This window comes from Mirounga angustirostris, unplaced genomic scaffold, assembly GCF_029215605.1.
Source record: "Mirounga angustirostris isolate CCGP_5_RB_7025 unplaced genomic scaffold, mMirAng1.0.hap1 SCAF_10, whole genome shotgun sequence".
In the NCBI taxonomy this organism is placed as follows: domain Eukaryota; kingdom Metazoa; phylum Chordata; class Mammalia; order Carnivora; family Phocidae; genus Mirounga; species Mirounga angustirostris.
In genome coordinates, this window is record NW_026991718.1 from 19264974 (window position 1) to 19291296 (window position 26323).

General features: G+C 35.8%; 1 protein-coding gene across 10 annotated transcripts in view; it reads left to right on the forward strand.

The window, feature by feature from the left end:
* NCOA1 (nuclear receptor coactivator 1) overlaps positions 1–26323 on the forward strand; it is a 238050-nt gene that overhangs the window by 52457 nt on the left and 159270 nt on the right. For all 10 annotated transcript variants that reach the window (XM_045884197.3, XM_045884189.3, XM_054509635.2 and 7 more), the window contains exon 2: positions 4115–4249. The gene's annotated coding sequence lies outside the window, so the exon portion shown is untranslated. The remainder of the gene's footprint in view (positions 1–4114; positions 4250–26323) is intronic.

The window sequence follows — 26323 nt, forward strand, 5'->3', positions numbered from 1 at the left end:
GACACATGTAGAACTTACAGTTGAGTGTAAACTCTTCTTGTGTCAGGGATCCCCAGCCATTCCAAACTGACACGAGTCTACACTTGGTCTTTAAGAATTTGTTAAAATCTTAGTTGATTTTTTTTGGGATGCCTGGGTGGCTCAGTCGGTTAAGCATCTTCCTTCAGCTCAGGTGATGATCCTGGAGTCCTGGAATTGAGCCTGGCGTCAGGCTCCCTGCTTAGTGGGGAGTCTGCCCCCCCGCCCCCCGACTTGTGCTCTCTCTCTCTCTCGCATGTTCTCTCTCTCTCTCAAATAAATAAATAAAATTAAAAAAAAAAATCTTAGCTGTTTTTTTCCTTACACACCTGTATGGTGGCTACTTCTTTCTCTGTGACCTGCCAAAGGTAAAAGAGATTGTGTTTGGTCTCTTCTTGGAGGAACTTGTCCCTCTTTGAAATTAAATTTACTTGATTGCCTTGTGACCTCAACTCTTTGTTAGGCTTAAGATAAGTTTTGATTTGATAGATCTGGCTTTTTCTTCTGAGGGTGGGATTGACATTCCTTTGAGGCTTTCTGCATTCTAAGTGGAGTGGAACTAGAGTTTTTGACAAGGTATGCTATTTCAAGCAGTTCTTTCTTCTGCTCCCTCCTTCATGCTTTCTCTTGCCTTCTTGTGCCTCTTGAACATTTTTTCCTTTAGGATTGAACCTCAGGGACTATTTCCCCAGTGAAGCCTCTCCTGATACCACTAAGTAGAATGGAACATTTCTGTATTTGTACAACTGTCTTGACTCTTGTATAGCAGTATTTCATTTTTGCAGGCCCACTGAAGCTCTTAGTGAGGTTGGGCAGGTTTTAGAATCTGAGACTTCTCACTCTGAGAATGATCCTTTTTTTTTTTTTTTAAGATTTTATTTATTTATTTGACAGATCGCACCAGCAGGCAGAGCCTCAGGCAGAAGGAGAGGGAGAAGCAGACTCCGCACTGAGCAGGGAGCCCAAAGTGGGGCTCAATTCCAGGACCCTGAGATCATGACCTGAGCCGAAGGCAGATGCTTAACTGACTGAGCCACCCAGGCGCCCCTAAAAACTATCCTTCTACTTTCAGAGTTTATGACTGTAACAGTTGATAGATTTTAGATAGGCTCATGGAATAAGCTTGAGAGAAAAGATAAAGTGATGTACAAGAGAACTTATATTTATCAATAGAGTAAAAATTTGTGAAATCACACCACCTAGGTTCCTGTGTTGTTTGGTTTGTACAATTGTTGCTCTTGAACTCTAAATTACTTTCAGAAACAAGACTTAAATTTGTGGAATCTAACTTCTTAAAATTGTGGGCTTGTTTACACAAACTAGTATGTATTCACATAATAAAATGCCGTAGAACTTTAAAAACAATGAAGAAATATATCCTAACATGGAAAATCTTCAGGATACACTAAGTGGGGGAAAAAAAAGGGTGCAAAGCTGGACTTTTTTTTTTTTAGAAGACAGGAGGATAAGACTGTATTTTTAGTTAAGTGTATATTTACATAAAGAGTTGCTGGAGGGGGCGCCTGGGTGGCTCAGTCGTTAAGCACCTGCCTTCGGCTCAGGTCATGATCCCAGGGTCCTGGGATCGAGCCCCACATCGGGCTCCCAGCTCCGCGGGAAGCCTGCTTCTCCCTCTCCCACTCCCCCTGCTTGTGTTCCCTCTCTCGCTGTGTCTCTCTCTGTCAAATAAATAAAATCTTTAAAAAAAAAAAAAAAGAGTTGCTGGAAAGGTATAGAAGAAACTAATAAAAGTGGTGACCAGTAGCAATCAAGGGCAATGTGAGCTGCATGTGGATGATACAGGAATGAGACTGTTCAAATACATGTTCCTTTTACATCATTTTTCAATTCTGAATTTGGAATGAAGTATTGGAACAATTAGCCTAGAAAGGTAAACATCAGAGTATTTATCTGCTATTATTGAAGGTGGAGAAATTTCTAAGCAGAGAAATAGTAAAAGAAATGGAGAAAGCAGTGTTGCACAAATCTGGCCACCTAAAAATAAGAAAACTTTTATGGTAAAAGCCAGCAATTGAGAAATTGTTCAAAGTAAATGGAAGAAATAGTGTTTTTACAATATAAATAACCTACACAAACAGTTAAGGAAAACATGAAGAAATCCCTTTCCCATCCCACCCCCCATAGGACTGGAAGTGGAAGTGTGGCTAAAGTTTGGAAAGAAAGGCAGTATGTGTAATGGGGGAAGGACCTGATTAATGACATGTAAAAGGCTCACTAGATAGCATTGTGTCTAAAATTGAATACTTCAATGGTATAGCAGGATCAATCCATAATGTTGGGTGTTTTCTCCCTAGCAGGTGATTGAATTGAACCATGATTAGGAATTTGAGGCTGATGAAGTGGAAGGAAGAAAGTAACATACTAGGGAGATTGATAGCTTGGGTGACAACCAAGATTTTGAGACCAATAATAACATAGTTAACTAACTGGAGAGATGAGACTAGGTGGAGTGCATCTCAGGGATTAAATCTGGATTTAGGTACAAAAGGTAGATTGGGCTATTGCATGACAAAGAGAAGAGGGTAGGACAGCCAGATGGCCTGAGCCTGAGGGAAGGAATTGGATTGCTTATGAGTTAGGGTCTAGACATACCACTGTGGAGGTTGATCCCTACTGCCTTAACCTTCACTCTAGAGGGTTCTTCTTTTATTTTTTTAAAGATTTTTATTTATTTTTTGACAGAGAAAGAGACAGCGAGAGAGGGAACACAAGCAGGGGGAGTGGGAGAGGGAGAAGCAGGCTTCCCTGCCGAGCAAGGAACCCAACGCAGGACTCGATCCCAGGACCCTGGGATCATGACCTGAGCCGAAGGCAGACGCTAAATGGCTGAGCCACCCAGGCGCCCCTAGAGGGTTCTTCTCAAGAGACAGGTTTAGCCCAGGGGTTGAAAGAAGTATTCATTGATAGGTTGAGGATGTAGAGGTGATTTGTTTCACTATATAAGAGAGGTTTCCAGAGGTTCCCCAAGGAGAAGGTTGGAAGGAAGGGCAACAGTAGGGGAAGACATGAGGTGGGTGAGAAAGCACAGAGAGCACTGTGGGTATGAAAATAGGGGAGAGGGTAGCTGGCCGGAATGGTTTGTGTTTTGAGTAAAGCCCAAGGGTGATAGGTGGAAGCCATAGATAGAATTAACTAGCAAGATTCCTGAATCGACCTGTGATATGATGATTTCTCTGGACCTAATCCACTGTGTCTTTGTGATCTAAAGGGAGTATTAAATTTAGTAAAAAGCTTAACCCTGGGTGGTAAAGCCTAAACCAGTTAGGCTTTAAGTAATGAAAGCCAGTAGGTTTCACATTTCTTAAGCATTCTCTGATGTCTGCAAAGTCCCCCCACTGTTAGGAGTTTTTATTTATTTAACTTTTTATTTATTTTTATTTTATTTATTTGAGAGAGAGAGAGCAGGAGAGCAAGTGAGTGGGCTCGAGCTGGGGGAGGGGCAGAGGGAGAGGGAGAAGCAGACTCTGCTGAGCAGGGAGCCTGACGTGGAGCTCAATCCCAGGACCTTGGGATCATGACCTGAGCCGAAGAGAGACACTTAACGGACTGAGCCACCCAGGCACCCCTAGGAGTTAGCTTTGAGATAAAAGTGGGAAGACAGTACTACCGTTAATTTAAAAAAATCCAATTTGTTCTTATCCCACTGCCAATGACCCAGTAATGAATGCTAGCCATTACATTGAGGTATCTTCTGCTAGGAATCCCATTTCCTCCTTCTGTTCCACTTTACCTGAAACAGGTTACTGAGACCCCTGCTGCTGGGGTGACGTCAGGAACTCCGATGATGAGTAAGCTGATAGTTGAGGATCCTGTTCTCCTAGCTTCATTTGGGATCTGAACCTTTTAAAGCGAGTAACTAATGATCTCTTATTAATTTTATTTATTTAGCCATTAATCTTTAGTTTCAATTTTTAAAGTCTGTAGTGCGGACAAGAATGAGAATTGGCATTTCTTGAACAACTAAAGCATCTGTATAAGAATCTTTGCATGCTTACAGGGAAACAAGATATGCAGTAGAGTCTAAAGTCTGTAATGTTTTCAGTAGACTAAATGTATCTCCTTTCTCTTATTTTAGATCTGTCCATATTAGTGGAAATGTAACTGGAACTGACTCTGGTGATAAAATCAAGGACCATCAACAAGAGCATGCAGTAGGAAATTTTGTCTCCAAATGAAGACACCAACATTTAGAATTTCTACTTTTTCTAAGGTATTTGAGGCACAAATTTACTTTAATCTGACTCCTTGGAAGTCATTTTATAATGTTGATTTCTATATATAGATTTCATAAGTTTAAAAAGTTTTTATGTTAGAATGGTTAGCTTTTATTTTTTTAAAGATTTATTTATTTATTTTAGAGCGTGAGAGAGCTCGGGATGGGGTGAGGGGCAAAGGCAGAGGGGTAGAGTCTTAAGCAGACTCTGCGCTGAGCATGGAGCCTGATGGACGGCTCAGTCTCACGACCCTGACTGAGATCAGGACCTGAGCCGAAACCAAGAGTCAGGTGCTTAACCGACTGAGTCACCCAGGAGCCCCAGAGACTGGTTAGCTATAGAGAAGAGTTCAACCTTCCCTACCCACTTCCCCCTAAAACTAGTTGAGAAAAAAATCCAGATTTTAAAGGGAGATAATCTTTATAATTAGTAAAGCATGTTCAATTAATAAGAAATCTACTGGGTGCAGATTAAGACTGAGTAAACTATGTTAGAAGAACTGGAATAAATAAGTGTCAATTTAGTAATTATTTTATGTCATGACCCTCTGGGATGAGCAGCTGAATTCAGCACTCTAACAGAGTCAGCTCACATGATACATGAGATCTTAAGTGATTGTCTTTTAGTTCAATTTGGAAACCTTTTTGTTCCTCTTCTCCTAAATTTATTATTAAGGGTTTTCTGTTCACCAAAAATTGTCACTTTTATTCCTCATAGACTGTTCAAGTAGGACCTTTCTGATCTGTTGGGTTACTTTCACTTGGACCAGAAAGGGAGATAAATAATTAAAGAACCAAATGACACTTCCAAAACATGGGGTGGATCCCCACTTTGAAGACTACATAAGACAGTTGAAAACAATCAAAGGAAATATAGTGTCAACAGAAAATAAACATAGTACTCTATTTTTGTAAATACACATATATTCCAAATTGGATTTAGTTGTTTATTTAAAAACAAAATATTTTTTCTTTTAATTATGTTTTTCCAAATAGGAAAGAAGTATGGAAAATAATTATTTTAAAGGGCAGGTCAAAGTTGGTTGGTTCTCTGTATACGTTGTAGAGGTTTGTATATTAATTTTGCTAGATTACAAAGAAGAAAATCTGAGAAAAATGTATCACTTATTGCAAGGATTATTCATTTCATTTTCTATTTTGGAAGAATATGTAAAGCAATAAATTCTAAAATAATAAATCCGTAATATTAGAAAATTCTAAGACTGCGTTAGTTATATGGCTACCTTCTAAAGGGGTGGTGTAACTGAGCAATGTTTGTGAAAGAAAAGTTACCTCGAATCAAATAGCAGATGAAGAAGAATTAGGTTGCTTTGATGAGAAGTTTTAAAACTGTTCTTGGCAGCTAGTAGATATATTGTACTTCTCTAAAAATTTTTTGTTGTCATTTTGAATCAAAAGGTAATAATAATTAAATATATAATGTATCTTGTTATCAGAACCATTTCCCTTGTTTTTTAAAGATGTCTTTTCTTCTTTCTTTCAACTGATGTTTAACAACATTTAACAACATTAGTTGAATGTCCAAGCTTTGCAAAGAATGATTCTAGGTATGGGGAAGAATATAAATTACTCTGTAACTTCATGGTTCTAGATATGGGGAAGAATATAAATTATTCTATAACTTCATTATAAATGAAGTTGAAGAAATCTTTCACTTCAAATGTTTACTCTTGGGGCAGGGAAGCTGAATACACTCATCTGAAAACCATTTAAAAACAGTCACAAAACGAGCACATAAAATCAAATTTTGGAAGGCTTTTCTAAGTAATATGGTATACGTTCAGATCTCAACAAAAGTTAAGCTTAGGGAATAGGAAGTTCTGATCAATTTGCTGACTACTTGGTTGTGGCTGTTAACTATTTATGGTTCTACTTGTGAAAGTGCTATATAGTTAAATTTATTTGCTTAATTCTTTAAATGAGGATATCTCTGATTCATCAATTTCTTATATCTCCCCACTCATTTACAACCATTGGCACATGATATCCTTCTTTAATATTTTTCATTTTCCCCTTTGAAAATGAAAAAAAATGAAAATTTCACAAGCTTTTGCTCAGAAGTTTTATATGATACATTTTGACAGTATTTTCTTGTAATTTTTTTTTTTTTTGAGGGGACTTTAGATTTTGAGATTGTGGGAGTTTTGGTTTTTTTGAGGAGGATCAAAACAAAATAAAATCAGTATCTGAATTATGGCCCTAGAACATGTATAAGGTTATGTCTTAGATTACAGTTTACATTAAGTTAAAATGGTACCTTTAAAAAATACTTTATTTGGACTCAAGAAAACATTTGAAAACAAATGTCAATAAGGTATATTAAGGGAATTGGTATTCCCTTGCTACAGTTTTCTCTGTGGCATGATGGAAAGAGCACAAGCTTTGGCTCTTCTACTTCCATGCCACCCTGGGGAATTGAATTAATATTTCTGTCTTAGAAATATTACTTTTTAGACTTGTGATGAAAAGTGAAATGTGTATAAATTATATAAAATAATGCTTCTCAGTGTGAGATTAATGAATGTTGTTGCTAAAGACAGAGGAGACCACACTACTGAAGTAGTATCATTCACAGTTATCCTTCTCATAGCAAAAAACAGGTCAACTCACACTACTAGTGAGAAGCTTGTAAAACCAGTTTCAAAGTTAATGGCAAATATTATGCTTGGAGAGAAAGTAAAATGAGCTTTTGGCAAAAATCCCTTATCAAAGGCATACCATCTGGAAAAGCAATTACTGTCATGTGTGCATGCTAGCAGAATTTTGTTTTTCAGTTGGATGAAAGCACTGATGTTCAGAGAGCATACCAGCACTTCATAGAGATGTGTTACTGTTATCACTGAAAAATCCTTACTGCAGCAGAGAGTTTTTGTTGTTATTTTGTTTTGTTGTTGTTGTTGGTGGTGTTTGGTGGCCTTTGTTTAAAGCCAGTGTTGCCTGGAAAAGTTGCATTGGTTCCTGTGATCAAAGCCTCACAAGGTTAGCTGCAGGAAAGGGTTCGCTTAATCTGTGAGGAAAAGAAATTGCACCAGGGTATCAATTCATATCTGCTTTTTTCAGGGAAAATTGGCATTCAGTAATGTGATTTTTTTTTTTAGATCTACTGATTGATTGAGAGAGGGCACAAGCAGGGGGAGGGGGAGAGGGAGAGAGAGAAAATTCTAAGCAGACTCCATGTTCAGTGTGGAGCCTGCTGGGGGGCTAGATCTTAGGACCCTGAGATCATGACCTGAGCCAAAATCAAAAGTTGATGCCCAAGCGACTGAGCCACCCAGGCACCCCTTCAGTAATGTGATTTCTGATTGTGATTTAATATCAAAGTGGTAAAAATTATGGATGTAAGCAATTTTTGAGCACTAAAGCCATGTCTTTTCAGTGTTTTGTGAAGAAATGATAAGTATAGGATCCTGCTTTTTCACAGTGATGCATGCTAGCTAGCTCTAATGTGACAGGGTTTTAAATGTTTAGTTTTTTAGTAAAATAAGATAAATATTTCTTTAATACTGATAATGCCATTTCTGTGATTTCAAGGGGGCACAGCATAGTAAATATATTTGGTATTTCAAATAGTCAGAATTTATAAGTTCATATTCACAGTTATCATGAATTTTAATGTTCAGGATGAGGTATGAGGATTTTACAGAAGTCTGAATTACGGTACTAAATTCAACCTTTAAGAGTTTGAGCATTTCCCCCATACTTGATGATTTTATCAGTTTATCAAAGAAAAAAACAGTGAATTTTTAAAAACCGTCCTCAATTTTTGGAATAGAACATGAAAAAGTACTTTCCAGAGCCAAAATGCCAGCAGAGAATAGATTAGGAATCTTTGCTCCAGTCTTTCAAATTAAAGCATTTAAAATCTAGTTTTGAGTGGGATATGCTTTTTCTGTTTGTTTTTTTATTCAATGGAATGCTGAAAGTAGACTTCAGTGAGAAATAGTGTTAAAATTTCTGGGTCCATGTTCAGTTGTAATATCCAGAGTATATAACACAGTTGATTTATCATTGAGAATTAGTGATTTTTAATTTAGTAGAAATGCAGAATAAGAAAGAAACTAGTTGAATATGGAAAGCGGCAGCTTATGGCTAAAGATGATTCCAGAGCTGGAGACTTGAAATCTTTGCAAGGAGGTTATCAAACACTAACAGGGTGTGGCAAAACAACAAAGCTGCTTAATTGAATAGGCTCTGGCTGGCCAAAGATGAGACATTTTGAGCATCAGTAAGTATAACCGCAGTATAATCAATCACATCAAATATGTTTAAATCCATGAGTTCACAATGATAGTTAAAAAAAAAAAAACCTCATTAATTTTCTTTGGAGTATGCTAAGGAGCCAGCTGTATCTGAATGTAACCAAATAGTAGAGGAGAGGAAGTTTCTTTTTTGAGGATTATTCTGTTTGATAAATGAAAAAGGAGTGAATTCCTGGACCTAAGTAAAGATCGTTAGTGGCTGCTAACATCACAGAGAGGGAGAGAGCCAGACATTAGATTGCTGTCAATGAAAGTTCACAATACAACCTAGTAAGTATTCTTGCCAAAAAATTGAACTTGAACCTGAATCTCATCAAGCCTCTAGCTCTAACTACCAGTTCACAGGAAACAGAAATCAGGGAAACAAATGAAATGATATCATGGAGTTGCAGTCAGCAAAATCTAGGCTTTGGGGAAGTCCTTGAGACACACAATTTGTTTTTTTCAGCAAATAAATTGTAAGGAACCAAAAAAGAGAAATGAGAAGGAAACCTGAGATTAATAGCAATGATTGGGCTTTATCTAGGTCCAGATTTTCATACATATATATTTATGAAATAATCAGGGAAATTTGAACAATGCATATTTGGTATTAGGAAATTATTGGTAATTTTTAGGCGTGATAACAGTATCTAGTTATATTTAGAAAGAGTCATTACCTTTTAGAGATACATATTTAAATGATAGTGGGTGCAAGGATATGTCTGGGATCTGTTTCATTATTATCCAGAGTAGAGGGGAGGCTGTGGGTGGAGGTAAATAAAACCAGATTGGCCTCAATCTGACCTCGAGGTGATGTGATCATTGTTTAAAGTAGGCACCTTAAAAAAGCAAAATTTCCCAGGTCTCACGATTTAAAAGAACAATATTTCTCAGCACAATCATTGACGTGGATATGATTTCAGTGAACATAAATGCTAATATTATGGCCTTGATACTTATTATCAGAAGCAGCACCCCGTTTGCCCTTTTTAAAATCTCCCTTTGATCCTCTTTTTATCTAAGAAGAGACCACTAAATTGGGATTCATGTCCCCAGATCATTAAAAAAAAAAAAAAGGGGCGCCTGGGTGGCTCAGTCGTTAAGCATCTGCCTTCGGCTCAGGTCATGATCCCAGGGTCCTGGGATCGAGCCCCGCATCGGGCTCCCTGCTCGGCGGGAAGCCTGCTTCTCCCGCTTCCACTCCTCCTGCTTGTGTTCCCTCTCTCGCTGTGTCTCTCTCTGTCAAATAAATAAATAAAATCTTAAAAAAAAAAAAAAAAAAGTAGGCACTTCTGGCATTGGGGGTGGTAGTGATGTAATTCTTGGTACTATTCTCTAAGCTTTTTTGAACATTTCCATAAGAAAAAAGTCCAGAAATCTACCTTCTCTCTGTTGGCTTATAAGAGGACAATTGAATTATGTGTATTTAGCAACCCGCTGAATTCTTATTTCTGATAATTTCTTGAGTTTGTTGGGTTTTCTGTATAGAAAATCATATTGCTTACAAAGGACAGTTTTACTATATGGTGCTTACTATTTGCCAGGCTTTTATTCTTTTTTTTTTTTTTATTCTTATGTTAATCCCCATACATTACATCATTAGTTTTAGATGTAGTGTTCCATGATTCATTGTTTGTGCATAACACCCAGTGCTCCATGCAGAATGTGCCCTCCTCCATACCCACCACCAGGCTAACCCATCCTCCCACACCCCTCCCCTCTAGAACCCTCAGTTTGTTTTTCAGAGTCCGTCGTCTCTCATGGTTGGTCTACCCCTCCGATTTCCCCCGCTTCATTCTTCCCCTCCCGCTACCTTCTTCTTCTTTTTTTTTTTCTTAACATATATTGCATTATTTGTTTCAGAGGTACAGATCTGAGATTCAACAGTCTTGCACAATTCACAGCACTTACCAGAGCACATACCCTCCCCAGTGTCTATCACCCAGTCACCCCATCCCTCCCACCCCACCCCCCACTCCAGCAACCCTCAGTTTGTTTCCTGAGATTAAGAATTCCTCATATCAGTGAGATCATATGATACATGTCTTTCTCTGTTTGACTTATTTCACTCAACATAGTACCCTCCAGTTCCATCCACATCATTGCAAATGGCAAGATCTCATTCCTTTTGATGGCTGCCTAATATTCCATTGTATATATATACCACATCTTCTTTATCCATTCATCTGTCGATGGACATCTTGGCTCTTTCCACAGTTTGGCTATTGTGGACATTGCTGCTATAAACATCGGGGTGCACGTACCCTTTCGGATCCCTACTTTTGTATCTTTGGGGTAAATACCCAGTAGTGCAATTGCTGGATCATATGGTAGCTCTGTTTTCAACTTTTTGAGGAACCTCCATACTGTTTTCCAGAGTGGCTGCACCAGCTTGCATTCCCACCAACAGTGTAGGAGGGTTCCCCTTTCTCCGCATCCCCGCCAACATCTGTCGTTTCCTGACTTGTTAATTTTAGCCATTCTGACTGGTGTGAGGTGGTATCTCATTGAGGTTTTGATTTGGATTTCCCTGATGCCGAGCGATACTGAGCACTTTTTCATGTGTCTGTTGGCCATTTGGATGTGTTCTTTGGAAAAATGTCTGTTCATGTCTTCTGCCCATTTCTTGATTGGAATCTTTGTTCTTTGGGTGTTGAGTTTGATGAGTTCTTTATAGATTTTGGATACTAGCCAGGCTTTTATTCTAAGCATTACACATATTAACTCATTCGATACTTACAAGAACTCCAATGAAGTAGACGTTAACTTGCCTAATGTTACGAGGTGGGATTCAAATCCAGGCCTTCTACCCTAGAGTCTGTGCTTCTCTAGGTTTTTGTATCTCTCCTTGTAACGTCTCTCTGCTCTAATCCTTATACCTTTTATTTTTGTTTGTTTTAGTGTGCTGGCTAGAAGTTAAACTTTCAAATAGCAGTTTTCATTTGTAATTTTGATTTTGGAAGTTGTCTTTATACTGAGGGAATCCAGAGTATAATTGAGTTTACTTCTTTACAAATACAAGGTACTCACTACTAGTCTAAGAATTAGTGTTTAGCAAGAAACAGAATAAAGTGTATTGTAATGGCTTATAGTGGTGTTTTTGTTTTTGTTTTTTTAATTTACCTCCTGGTCTACAAGCAGCCTATTCATGGCTCATTTTACTTTCAATTACTTGTTGATTTCATTGGTCCTATTTACTGAATTTCTTTATGAATCTTAGATAAAATTACTCCTTCCTTCTCCCAACCCTCACACCTGTTATATAATTACTTTACCACCTGACTTTACATAGGTTACACAATTAGGCAAAGCACTTAGTATATGGTTTAGCACATAATATGTATCTAGTAAACATATGTTTTCTGATTTAAGAGGTAACTTCTTGATGATTTTGTTTAAAAATTGTTCCTCTTCTTTAATTTTTAAAAGGGGAAAGGGTGAATATGGCTTAGTTATTTTAAGAGAAGTCCTAGGCCTGGGACAGGTGGCAAAAACTATTGATAATGTGTTATGGTGGTTTAATGAGTAATCTCTGTGTTCTCTGTAAGGAACTTTTTCTTTATAATTATCTCTGAGTTTGAGAAAGATTACTGAGAGAGTTGATCGTCAAAAGAATACTTGCCTATTAGAGGGTAGGGTGGGAACAATTTAGGGGGAAATATGACTTGTTCCAACTCCATGGATTTTAGGATAGCTAAGCTTCATGAAAGGAGGCATATACTTTCCTTACTAGAAGGAAAATTTGTGATTTCACCCTCCAGAAAGAGATGAATCACAATTACAGCCTTTTTTAAAGGTTATAGAAGGTAGCCATCCGAAGACCTGGTATAGCTAGTTCAAAGCTGTACTATTTTTCACCATGCTCCTCCCTCTAACTCAGGTACACCTGTGATTTTGTATAGCAGTAAACTGTAGCAACCTAACATATCTTTAATGGTATTTTTGAAAATGATATTAAACTATTTGGAAACTGAAGATGGTAGAGTACAAGAATTCCATTTTTCAAATGACAGCTATAATTATTGAGTGGCATAGCTATTAAAATTGAACAGTCGGTCACTTGACTATTAAAGAAGAGGTTTTGTTGTTATGGGCTATAGTTTATTGGTTAGAGATAAAAGATACTTTTTGAAGAATAAAATAAATGTGTATGATAGAAACTCTCTTATCTGATCATGAAAGCTTTCAGTGGAAAGATGAAATACTTTCCAAACTACACCCAGATACTTCGGAAACAAAAAACGTGATAGGCAGAATTAAGCATAATTGAGAGGTACTCAATTTAATATCTGTTATCAGTTGGTAAAGTCATTGAGATGTTTATTGTTTTATAGATGATCTTAAATGAGGAGGCATAGCTAATGTAGCCATTTACAGAGTTTGGGATTAGTGAATTTAAGAGAAAAGAATGCTGACATGAGGAAAACAAAAATATAATAATAGTTAATATTTAATGTTCACTATGTGCCAGGCACTGTGACAGACACTTTATATATATTTTCTATATTTATTTCTATTCCAATAACTCTGTGAGGTGTAAACTATTATTACATCTATTTTATGTATAAGAAACTTGAGTCTTTTTAAAATTTTTTTATTTTTTTATGATTTTATTTATTTATTTGACAGAGGGAGAGAGCACAAGCAGGGGGAGTGGCAGGCAGAAGGAGAGGGAGAAGCAGACTCCCCACCAAGCAAGGAGCCCGATGCAGGGCTCGATCCCAGGGGAGCCAAAGGCAGACGCTTAACCGACTGAGCCACCCAGGTGCCCCAAAACTGAGTCTTAATAAGACTTACTTTTTAATTTTTTAAGTGGGCTCCAAGCTTAGTGGTGGGGCTTGAACTCACAACCCTGAGATCAAGAGTCACATGTTCTACCAGCTGAGCCATCCACGTGTCCTAATAAGGCTTACTTTGAAGTTAACTCACTAGAGTCAGGATTCATCCATCTCTTTCTCTTGGGGTAAAACCAAAAGTTCAGCTTCAGAAACTAATTTTTAATCAGAATTAGAAAAGAAAGTGTATTCTAGTTCAAACAAACTGCAAAAGCATAGATTTTGGAAAACCAGTGATTTAGCTAGTTCAGTATAAGTTTCTGATATGAAAGAGCTCCTTACAAGTTTTTGTAATCACAGGTATATTAGTTGGAGTGTAGTGTCTCATGCAAGAAAGGTCATAGTTCTAACATGCTACTCACTAGTCAAATCACATTTTACCATTTTAGAGAAGAAGGAGGGATGCATTATTGGTTTTTGAAAATGGTGTTTGACATGGAGTGACATACCAGTATTTTATTACTTTAACTTCCTCAATTAAAGATGAAATGGAAATGTTTAACATGGAAATGAATTTAAAAAGCTATTGAAACTTTCAAGAACTTTTGGACATGCCTTGAAATTAGAAATTCCTTACATTATTAAACTCTTTTTGTCTATTACAGGTCTAGCAATGTAAACATAAAATTAGGTTAGGTGCAAAACTGAGAATCTCTGTCCTTACTCTTAATATCATGTGCATGCATTTAATGCTAGTTAAAAGCGAAAGCCTGACTATAGTGCAAAACCTACATTGCTTTTATAATGGGGCTTATTTAGTCACTTCTAAGGCTTTCATTTAAATTTGGAATTAAGTATACTTTTCCAATTGACCATGCAATATTAAAAAAAAAAAAACACACATAAATTTTAGGTTAAGCCACAAAGGAAAACCTCAGTAAATTCCAGAAAAGCTGAAACTTTTTGTGTCCATTTCCTCACTACAGCAGAAGTTTAAAATGTACTACTCCAACCACTTGGAAAAATCAAACAGAAACTGTTCTTAAATATTGAGTCAAAGAGGAGGATCAAATATACAATAACTGATTATTAAGCTAACTGAAATGAGACTCAGGCTAAGACTAATACCAAGCTTAGAAATAAATTGATTAAAAAAAAATAAATGAACTCAGCTGCAGAATTTAGTATAATAAAACCAACCAAATAAATGCCTGGGGAAAGGAAGGATATAAATAAGATAAAAGCAGAAACAGATGCATTAAACAGAAACTATAGAATTGGAAAATCTAAGAGCTTTTTTTTTTAAAGATTTTATTTGAGAGAGTGAGAGAATGAGAGCGAGAGAGAGAGAGCTGAGCAGGGAGCCTGATATGGGACTCGATCCGGGGACTCCAGGATCATGACCTGAGCTGAAGGCGGTCGCTTAGCCAACTGAGCCACCCAGGCGCCCTAAGAACTATTTCTTAGGATTAAAAAACAAATCTAATCTTATCAAGGAAAAGAAAGCCAAAGTATGAAAGAATAAAGGGAATATATATGGATAAGAGATTTATTTATATATATATTATATATATATAAAAGAGACAGCTTTACTTAACTGTAAGCCAGTTGATTTGAAATCTCTTTGAAATGAATTGTTAAACACTCAAACTGCGTTAAGGAGAAAATCTGGGTAAACCAAGAACTATGGAAGAAAGTTTAAAGAATTTTCTCAAAAGGGCGCCTGGGTGGCTCAGTCGTTAAGCGTCTGCCTTCGGCTCAGGTCATGATCCCAGAATCCTGGGATCGAGTCCCACATCGGGCTCCCTGCTCGGTGGGAAGCCTGCTTCTCCCTCCCCCACTCCCCCTGCTTATGTTCCCTCTCTCTCTGTGTCTCTCTCTGTCAAATAAATAAATAAGATCTTTAAAAAAAAAAAAAAAGAATTTTCTCAAGAAATTGGTTCTGGGGCCAAATCGTTTTGCCAGTGAGTTTTTTCTAACTTTCAAGGAACATATAATTCCTATGGTGAGAATCTGTTCTAGAGATTATAAAAAGATGGAAATATGCCCAACTAATGTTATGAAATCTGTATGAATATCTTAACAACGGTTACTTCATGAGAGTGAGAGTCTTTTGGGGAGTTACTTACATTTCTGCTGTAAGCAAAGATTTTTATTGAAATTAAGATAATTGGGAAAAAACAACCCAGAAATTAAAAACTTAGACAAAGATGTCTTTTGTATCTATTAATATATTTACTGTTACCAGTGTTCTTTATTCCTTTGTGAGGATCCAAATTTTTACCTGATAGTCTTTTCCTTTTGCCTAGAGAACATCTAAGTGCACTGCGTATCTTGTAATGGATTTTTCTTAGCCTTTGTCTAAAAACATTACCACTTTCATTTTGAAATATATTTTAACCAGATATAGAATTTTAGGTTGACAGTGTCTTCTTTCTTCTAGTACTTAGTACTGTCACTCCATTGACTTCTCATTTGCATAGGTTCTGATGAGAAGTCTTTGTTTTTCTGTACATAATCTGGCAGCTTTTTCCATTTTTTCTTAATCATTGGTTTTCAACAGTTTATGGTATTTCTAAGTGTGGTTTGCTTTGTTTTTCCTTCTTGGATTTTGTTGAACCTCATGGATCTGTGGGTTTATGGTTTGAAAAAATATTTCCCATAATTTCTCCAAATTTTTTTTTTCTATTACCTTCTTCCCTCTAGGTTTAGGACCCCAATTACATGTATATTAAATTGTTTGATATATTACTATACATCATTGGTGTTTTCTATTTTTCCTTTCCTTTTTTCGGTATTTTTTTATCTTTGTGCTTCATTCTGGATATTTTTCTATTGCTGTTTTCAAGTTCAGTGTCGAATCTGCTGTTAATCCCATCCAGTGTATTTTTCATTTCAGATACTCTATTTTTCATTTCTAGAATTTCCATTTCGGCCTTAAAAAAATCTTTCACTTATCCCTCAACACTTCCATGTGTTTCTCTACCTTTTTGAGCATATTGAGCATATTTATAGTAGCTCTTTTAACATCTTTGTCTGCCAAGTTCTGTGTCTCTGTCAGTTCTGCATCTGTTTCTATTGATTTGTCATTCTCCTGGTTATAGGTCATATTTCCCTTTTAATTTATATGCCTGGCAAATTTTCATTGGATGTCAGACATTGTGAATTTTATGTTGTTGGGTGCTGGATTTTGTTGTATTCCTTTCGGTGATGTTAGTCTAAGTTTTGGCGTACAGTTGAATTTTTTGAAATCTCTTTGATGCTTTTTTGAGACTTGCTTTGTTTTAAGGAAGCTTTGTTGGGATGGGTCTGTAGCAGCTTGTTTTCCTCGAGATAATTTAGAATTGATACCTTCTGAGGACTTTACTTAATGTCTCATATATTATGAGGTCTTTTCATTCAACTTGATAGGAATACAAACTATTCCTAATCTTGTATGAGTTTTAGGAATTCTTTGGCCTACTTATTTTTCAGTGGTCCTTCCACCAACCTTAGGTCGTTTCCTCTCATACAGGACAAATCACTACCTGCCAAAGCCGTGAAGGGGACGCCTCTGTGGATCTCTAGAGCTCTGTCTCTCTGTCCCTTTTTTCTGGTATGCTTTTCTACAAATTCTGGCTGCCTTGGCCTCCCTGAACATCATTCTCTGTCTCCTCAACCCTCTGAGATCCCAGGCTCATTGAAGTTCTCACTCTCTATGCTGCATCCTAGAAACTGCTTCAAGGGTGTGAGGTGGGGCAATTATAGGACTCACCTTATTTTCCTCCCCCACTTTCTCAGGAATCCCACTCCTGCTTTGACTGTTGTCCAAGATCTGAAAATTGTTGTTTTATTAATCCGTTTTATCCAGTTTTCTAGTTTGTATAAAGCAGGAGGATTAATTGAATTCCTGTTACTCCATCATGGCTGTTTGTGGAAATACTTGATGGATTATTTTTTCCTTTGTCTTTTCCTGTGGGTTAAGATGTGGGCCTAAGTATAAAAGAAGCCAAGAAACCAGTTGGCTTATTTTCAGTGTTTCAAGTGTTAGACTAACCTGTAACTGAGGCGGGAGAGTCCCTAGTTGCTTGTTGTCCAAACCCTTTAATAAACAGGCAGTTTTGCCTGGTGCATCCTTTCTCATTTTCACTCTCATGGAACCTTTTGCAGTGGTAGGGTGGTTGATCAAGAATTATGGTATTCTAGGGGCACCTAGGTGGCTCAGTCAGTTAAGCGTCTGCCTTCGGCTCAGGTCATGATCCCAGGGTCCTGGGATTGAGCCCCCACGTCTGGTTCCCTGCTCAGTGGGGAGCCTGCTTCTCCCTCTGCCTGACGCTCCCCCGCTTGTGCTCTTTCTCTGTCAAATGAATGAATAAAATCTTAAAAAAAAAAAGAATTATGGTATTCTATAATGATGTTCTGTATGTTCTATATGTTGGCTAATTGAATTTAAATAAAAATTAAAAAAAAGAATTACAGTATTCTGAATCTTGTTCAGATACCACATAGTTTTAATAAGTTCTTAATACTCTTACCTGAAGCTGAATTAAGATCCATTTCTATTTTCTTTTTCTCAGCTGTTTCTATTTGCTATTATTTACCTTTAATTTTATCAGATTTTTTGGTTGTTGTTAGCTAGTTATCTAACTGGTTGTCATTTTTCACCTGGGTTGTATTTACTTCATTCATCATGTATTTTTCCTCATCACAGTAACCTTTAGGAGCTTGAAAGGGTTTGATCTTTTATGCATTATATCTTTAGTTTTGTTCCTGCTTCTCTGTTCTTGCCTTTCTCTACTCAGAAATGAATGAGCAAATAAATAACTGAATAGATGTAGACAAATATATGCATGAATATATATACACAGTGCATTTTTAACATTCTAAGACTATTAATTGGGATATATAGTATTGATTTAATATATTTTCAAAAAAAAAGAAACATTAAATTTATTTTAAAAATTCTTAGAAATTAACTGACAGAAGCATACATTTATCCATATAATTTCTATACCATCTTCTTTGGAATCATAAAATCAAATCTAATACTTTTTCACAGTCTGAATGCTGATTTTCCTCACCTGTGCTTGCTTTTTCTCTTTACACATTATGATGGTATAGTTTTGAGTCATATGGGAAATGTTTGGATTTAACTGCTTTTCTTTTTTGGCTAAATTCATACTTTCAATTTTTCTACAGATAAACTGAATTAAATAACTTCCTTTTTGAGACACCTGGAAACTTTTGACAGATTGATATCCAGCAGTTGGGTGTTAGTACCTTGTAAAATGTAAATTGGTCACACCAGCGTCTCTCTTCCAACTCTGATAACTCTGTGATCTATTTTGAGAGATTGGGCAGTTTCTACTGGCTTTAATTGCCCTTGCTTGTCCTGCAATGGACAACTTTTATACCACAATAGCTTTTTATTGCAGAGCTTCATCTAGTTCAGTCTTCCTGAAAATATTTTCAAGCAACAGTTAGGCTTTAAGATTTAACTTAAAGTTCAACTGCATATGAGTTAACCTATGCAGTTAACTCAGCTATGGTCATAGATGAACAGATCTTCTCAGGAAAGGTATATCCCATAGATTTACACATGGGTAAACAGTGACATACGATACTCTTTTGCTAGTGGTAGGTTTTTGGACATTAATTCTGGTATTTCTCCTAGTTTCAGAAACCTAAAAATATTATTTTTTAAGAAAAATAAATAACTTTAGAATTGAAAAAATATGATTTAGGAATTTAATACACAGTGAGCAAGCATAAAGTCTGTCAGGTGGTAGAATTATTTAATAAGTTTTGAGATGATCAAATAGCAGTTAGAAAAATTAGTGTTGAACATGTCTGTATGCAAATGTATGGTTAACTTTTTAAAATTGAAAAGCTGTAAAACTGTGCAAAGAATAGTTAGAAGGTTAAAAGATTGACCATAAAAATTAAGCACATCTATATAAAGAATATACAAAATTAAAAAGAAAAAGAAAAATAACAAAATGGAAAATATTTACAGATATGGTCTTAAATATTATCTAACATTACTATGAATATTTAAAAAATATTTGCAATAGGGGCGCCTGGGCAGCTTCATCGGTTAAGCGTCTGCCTTCGGCTCAGGTCATGATCTCAGGGTCCCAGGATCGAGTCATGCATCTGGCTCCCTGCTCAGTGGGGAGCCTGCTTCTCTCTCTACCTCTCCCTCTGCTTGTGCTCTCTCTCTCTCTGTCAGATAAATAAATAAAATATTTTAAAATAAAAAAAAATATTTACAATAATAAGATCGAGTAAGTACATTGGTAAAGTCATGTCCATTAGATCATAAGGGGACATTGAGTAAACAAAAATAAGGAGAAGAACCCATCCTCCTGGGAATTAAAACAATAGTGAATAACCTTTCATACTTATTGAGTGAGTATAATGAAGTTGTCCATAGGCAATCCAGTACTTATTGCATTGCTTTTGGAATTGGTACAGTTCATTTAGAGGGTAGTATGGTAGTATATATCATAAAAAACCATAAACATATCTGTGATCATTGATTCAGTAATTCTACTCTTGGGAATTAACCCTGAGTAAATAATTCAAGGAATAAAAGAACTGTATGAGAGCTATATTCACAATAATATTACTTATAATAGTAAAAACTGAGAACAACCTAATTGGCCAACAGTGGGAAATTTGATGTACTATGATCAATTAATATCCAAATACTTCAATACTCCACCACATATAAGCATAAGCACCATGACAGCAGGGACTGTATCACTTTTGTTCTCTGTTGTAACACCAGTGCCTAGAATAGCTTCCCTTGTAATAAGTATTCAACAATTATTATTATTGAAATGAACAAATCAGTGAAATAATGTTAAGTTAAATTGAAATATACACATTCAGAACCTGTTTATAAGTACCTTAGTGAGGAAGGGAGATGGGGAACAAGTTGGCTGATGAGGAATTTTTTGGAGAAATTTGAACTAGAGTGTGAAAGTTCAGTAAGATACAGATTTCTTTTGAGAGCTGGGAGGTGGGAAAGGTGCTCCAGGAAGAGGGTTAGTCTGAGGAAAGGCCTGACAGTAGCAATTGACTGGAAGATAAGGTAGAAGCTGGGGCATAGGTTAATAAGGCAGTGTTCTGAGTGGACTTGTATGGAAATCAAGCTAAGTAGATGAGACTTTTATTCTGTAGTATGGGAAGTCATTGATGATTTTTCAGCAGAAGTTGACATTGGAAGAGTATTTAATTCAAGAAGTTTAATCTGGCATTAGTATTCAGGACAGGTTCAGGCAGGGAGATTAGTTTAAACTGATGAAAATGGAGTAGAGGGGCGCCTGGGTGGCTCAGTCGTTAAGCGTCTGCCTTCGGCTCAGGTCATGATCCCAGGGTCCTGGGATCGAGCCCCACATCGGCCTCCCTGCTCTGCGGGGAAGCCTGCTTCTCCCTCTCCCACTCCCCCTGCTTGTGTTTCGTCTCTCACTGTGTCTCTCTCTGTCAAATAAATAAAATCTTAAAAAAAAAAAAATGGAGTAGAAGTTCATATGAGAAGTCCAGTTACAGTAATTGTAAAGCTATTTTGTTTTTCATCTTGAACTATAGATAGAAATGGTTGTTCCTTTGTGCTAATGTTATTTTTATTAATTTTAAGAGTTAAACTTGGTTATGTAAAAGGACAGTGTTATTAGAAGAATAAATAAAAATTTGAATATACAGGAAACTATTACTGAAATCTTAACATTTAAAATGATTCCAAAAATAAAATTGTCTTAGGAAGCCTCCTTTGAACCGTGCCACACAGATATGTAATTCTTTCAGCTTTACTTTCATTTTTGTAAATCTCTCCTTCTTCATTGTAGAAGAAAACTGTGTCAATTCTCATTGTTTGTTCTATCAAAAATTTCTTTAAAATTATAATCTTCTAGTGAAGGATCAGACTTTAAAAATTATGAATTGAAGGTCTACTTTGCTATCTAGGGCTTTATGAAAAAATAGGTTCCTCCCCAGCCGACCTAGTTTTTAACATATTAGTGACACTGGGGTAGCAAAAGTTGACATTTATGAAACAGTTCATTGTGCTGAATTAGGGTCATGAAATTTATTTGGAATAAACTAAGAAGAGAGCTTTAAAGAAAAACCAGTGTGTTGCCAGTAGTTGTGCAAGACTAAAATCTGCATTGTTTACGAAGTAGAGAAATGTCATAAATTAAATTATCTTAGATAAACATGTGCAGATTCTCTTAAAAAAATAGCAAGCATTTTATCAAGCTTGCTTGATATGATGGATAGATCCACACACCCTGGAGAAGAGGGAAAGGATATTCTTAGATGTAGGGTGTGCAGCATGAAGGGATGTAGAAGAGTTTTCTTTCTTTCTTTTCACTAACTATAAATAAGCATTTTGATCCTTTAATTGGTGCTGTAGAAAAAAAGTTCTGTTAACATGTCAAACCATTTCTCATAGAATTCATTTAGGACACCTTTAACAAAGTAAAAATTGTCTGGACTGCAGAGAGTTATAAAGATACATTTTGGGAGAGTGGAAATGTTCTAAATCTTGATTGTGGTAGTTCTTTTATTAAAACTTATTCCTCTGTCCATTTAAATTAGACACGTTTTATTGCATACAGGTTAATTTCATTTAATTGTCTTTTCTCATTTAAGTTGAAGTTTTTCATATATTTATTTTTTTCAGAATGATTTAAAAATTGCCTGTGAAATCACATTTTTTCCAAATTTGTACCTATTATTTAAATACTGCATTTCTAAAGAAGAGATTTTCTCTCCATTGTCAAACTAAATGTCCAACACAAGAAACAAACATATGGGTCATATAGCATTGAGCAGAATAAAAGTCTGTGCTTTCATAGAACTTACATTTTAGTGGAGGAAGGAGACAGATAATAAGGAAAACAACAAAGAGCACATAATTAATTTCAGGTGATTAAGTGCTATGACAAAAGTTAAATAGGAGAGTGGTAGGGAAGAGTTTTCATTTTAGGTAGGGGGGCCAAATAAAACCGAAGTGAGGAATCAGCCATAGTTCCAGCTTGTTGGTTGTGTTCGTTAAATATGACAAACACTGAACTTACTTAAGATTAGAACTAAGACTGAGTACCTGTGGAAATTACATATGTAATTATAATATGTAATTAATTATACAATTATAAGGTAGAATGTAAATGTTGAAACATGAACAAAATAAAATAAATTGAGGTGTGGGAGTTAGAATTATGAGTACACTTTTCTCAATTTTTGTAGGAGAAATTCAGGAAATACTATCTAAAATTAAAATGTGAGTGAAAAGCATGCACCATATTGGCTCTTGATAATCTTTTTTTTCTTAAGGTAAAGGAATCCTTCTGGGCTCCGTGTTTTCTGATGAAAAATTCAGTCATTCTAACTCTTGTCCTCCCATATGCAAATGCACTGTTTCTCTGGCTGCTTGCAAGATTTTGTTTGTTTGTTTTTTTAGTTTTCAGAAATGTTACTTTGTGTCTGTGTTTGAATGTCTTAAGGTTTAACCTGTTTGCAGTTTGTTCTGCTTCTTGGATTTGTTAGTTCATGATTTTCACCACATTTGAAAAATTGTCGGCCATATATCTTCAAATAATTTTGCAGTGCACGCTCTTTCTCCTCTCCTGGGACTTTGATGACATGAATATTAGATCTTATGTAGTTGTTCCACAGGTCCCTGATGCTTCATTCATTTTTTTTCAACCTATTAACTTTCCGTTGTTCAGACTGGATAAATTCTGTTGATTGATCTTTAAGTCCACGAATTTTTTCTTCTGTTACTCTACTATCAAGTCCATCCAGTGAATTTAATTTTGGCTGTTGTATTTTCCAGCTCTAAAATTTCCATTTTATTCTTTTTATCTTCTATTTCTGTGCTGAAACTTTGTTTTTCCATTTGTTTCAGTACAGTTCATAATTGCCTATTGGTTGATTTTACTGATGCTGCTTTAAAATCCTTATTAGATAATCCTTTGTCATCTCAGTACTGGTGTCTTTTAATTGTCTTTTCTCATTTAAGTTGAAGTTTTTCATATATTTATTTTTTTCAGAATGAGTATAATTTTCATATGAGTATATTATTTACTCATTACTCATTTAATATGAGTATATTATTTTCATATATTATTTTTTTCAGAATGAGTATAATCGTAAAAATATTAGGAGAATAAGGATAAAGAGGAAATAGAACCAATCTTAGCTGTATAAGCTCAATTTCTTTTTCTATAAAGTAGAAATAAGAATGTCTACTTTGTAGACTTTTGGGAAAGACTACATGAGAACATATATGTAAAGTATCCAACCCAGTCCCTGGCATATAAAAAATGCTCAGGAAATATTAGATAACTTTGATAGAGAATGAACTGAGGGCTGATAAGAGGGATGTGGGAGGGGGATGGGTTAGAGGGGTGATGGGTATTAAAGAGGGCACTTGTGATGAGCACTGGGTGTTGTATGTAAGTGATGAATCACTGAATTCACCTCCTGAAACCAATATTGCACTGTATGTATATTTAAAAAAAAAGAAAATATTAGTTAACTTGGAGCTGCTGCTGCTTCTTCTTTTTGATTATAGTGTTTTGAAATCATTACTGTCAACTACATAACATTTTAAGGGAAGAGGTTCTTTAAAAGAAGTCTTAACTCCTCCCCCACCTACCAGTTCTTTAAATTGTGATTACTTCATACAAAGATCAGCCTGTTTCTCAATACTGCCTTAGCTTTTTTTTGTTGGCGATAGACCTTTTTGTTGTTAAACTAGATGAGTTTCCTCCTTGTTTTAGGCCCTAGGAAGTTCATACACTTGCTTATGTTCCTTAGAGGATCTTCTCTCTCCAGTACCTATCCAGGGCAGGAGTGGAATGATATATTGTTGGCCACTCCCCCATTCTTGCCACCAGGATGACAAATACACTTTCCCTTTTTTGCTTTTAGGATTTTACAGCTAAGCATAGGGGAAAAGTAGAAGGAGGAAGAGGTAGAGAACAGATGGTGGTCATGACAGATAAACACAGGGGTATGACAAAGCTTAGGAAATCCAAATAGCTTTTAAGTCCATCGATAGTCCCTGATTCTTGCTGAATTGGTAATTGGAAGCCCTTTTGAATTGATATATCTTGATTTTTTTCCTTTTGTCATGAAACGTCTTTGACCATCATGATGGAAAGTTTTTCCTGAGAACGTGACATTTCAGCTGAATTCTGAAAGATGAGTTAGAAGTAACTAGGTGGGAGAAGAGGAATGTGCAGGCAGACAGAACCAGAATATCTAAAGGTCTTTAAGGAAGGAGCATATAGCATATTGAACGTACTCAAAGATGTCAATGTGGAAATAAAGATGGTGTGATATTAGCAAAGGGATAGACAAATGGATCATTGGAACAGAGTAGACAATCCAGAAATAGCACACACACAAATATGGCCAGTTGATTTTTGACAAAGGTGCAAAAGCAGTTCAGGAGAAAGCATAACTTTTTTTAGTAAATGGCTTTGCATTCATATGCAAAAACACCCCCTTGATTTATACTTTACACCTTATACTTTACACCAGTTAACTCAAAATGCATTGCAGATCTAAATGTAAAGTGAGAAACTATAAAGCTTTTGGAAGAAGGCATAAGGGAAAATCTTTGTGACTTGAGGTTAAACAAAGAATTCTCAGAAATGATACCAAAAGCACAATCCATTAAAGAAAAAATTGATAAATTGGATTTAATAGAAATTAAAGGCTTTTGCTATGTGAAAGCCACTGTTAAGAGACTAATAATACAAGCTACAGACGGAGAGTATTTGCATATCACATATGCAATAAAAAACTTCTCTCAAGAATATATATAAAGAACTGTCAAAGCTCAATAGTAAAGAAAGAAATGACTCAATTTAAAAATGGGCAAAAGACAGACATTTCATTAAAGAGGATAAAGGTTGGTAAATAAACACACGAAAAGATGTTCAAAATCATTAGCCATTAGGGAAATGCAAATTAAAACCACAGTGGGATATCAGTACATACCTTTTAGAATGACTAAAGTAAGAATTATGTAATCAGAACACCAGGTGCTAGCAAGGATGCAGAGAAACTGGAACTACCATACATTCCTGGGGGCAATATAAAATGGTACATATTTTTCTTAAAAAATTTTTTTGGAATGAATTTATAAAGATTTACAGAAAAAATTACCAAGATAATACAGGATGCCCTTGTACCTCAGTTTCCTATAATGTTAACACCTTATAAAAAACCATGGTATATATTTTAAAATGAAGAAACCAACATTGGTACATTACTTTTAACTAAACTCCACATTTTATTCGTATTTTACCAGTATTTCTGTTTCTAATGTCCTTTTTCAATTCCAGAATTCAAATCAGAATCCCACATTTTATTTAACTATCATGTTTCCTTAATCTCCTCTGGTTTGTGACAATTTGTTAGATTTTTCTTCTTTTTGATAGCTTTGACATTTTTGAATAGTATTGGTCAGATATTTTGTGGAATTTTCCTCCATAGGGTTTGTCTGATGTTTTTCTCATGATTAGACTTAGGCTATGGTATTTTGGGAAGAACACCGCAGGAAGTAAGGTGTCCATTTCTTTATCACAGAGTACAATATCAACATGACTATTAATGTTGAGGTTAACATTACTGATTTTTTTTTTAATGCTCTGGAAACTAATTTGGTTTTTAAATATAGTTAAACATATATTACCATATACCTAACAGTCACCCTCTGGGTATTTACCTTAGAGGAGAAAAACTTAATTTGACATAAAAATCTGTATACAAATGTTTATAACAGCTTTATTATAATCACCAAAAACTGGAAACAACTTGAATGTTTTCCTGTTGGGTGAGTAGATTAAAAATGTGGTATATCTGAGTGGATTATTACTCAGCAATAAAAAGAAATAAATTAATGATATGTAACAACCTGGATAAATCTCAGAGACATTGTGTTAGGTGAAAAAGCCAGTCTCAAAAGATTACCTACTGTATGGTATGACATTTTATATGACATTCTCCTATATGACAAAAAGACAGAGTCA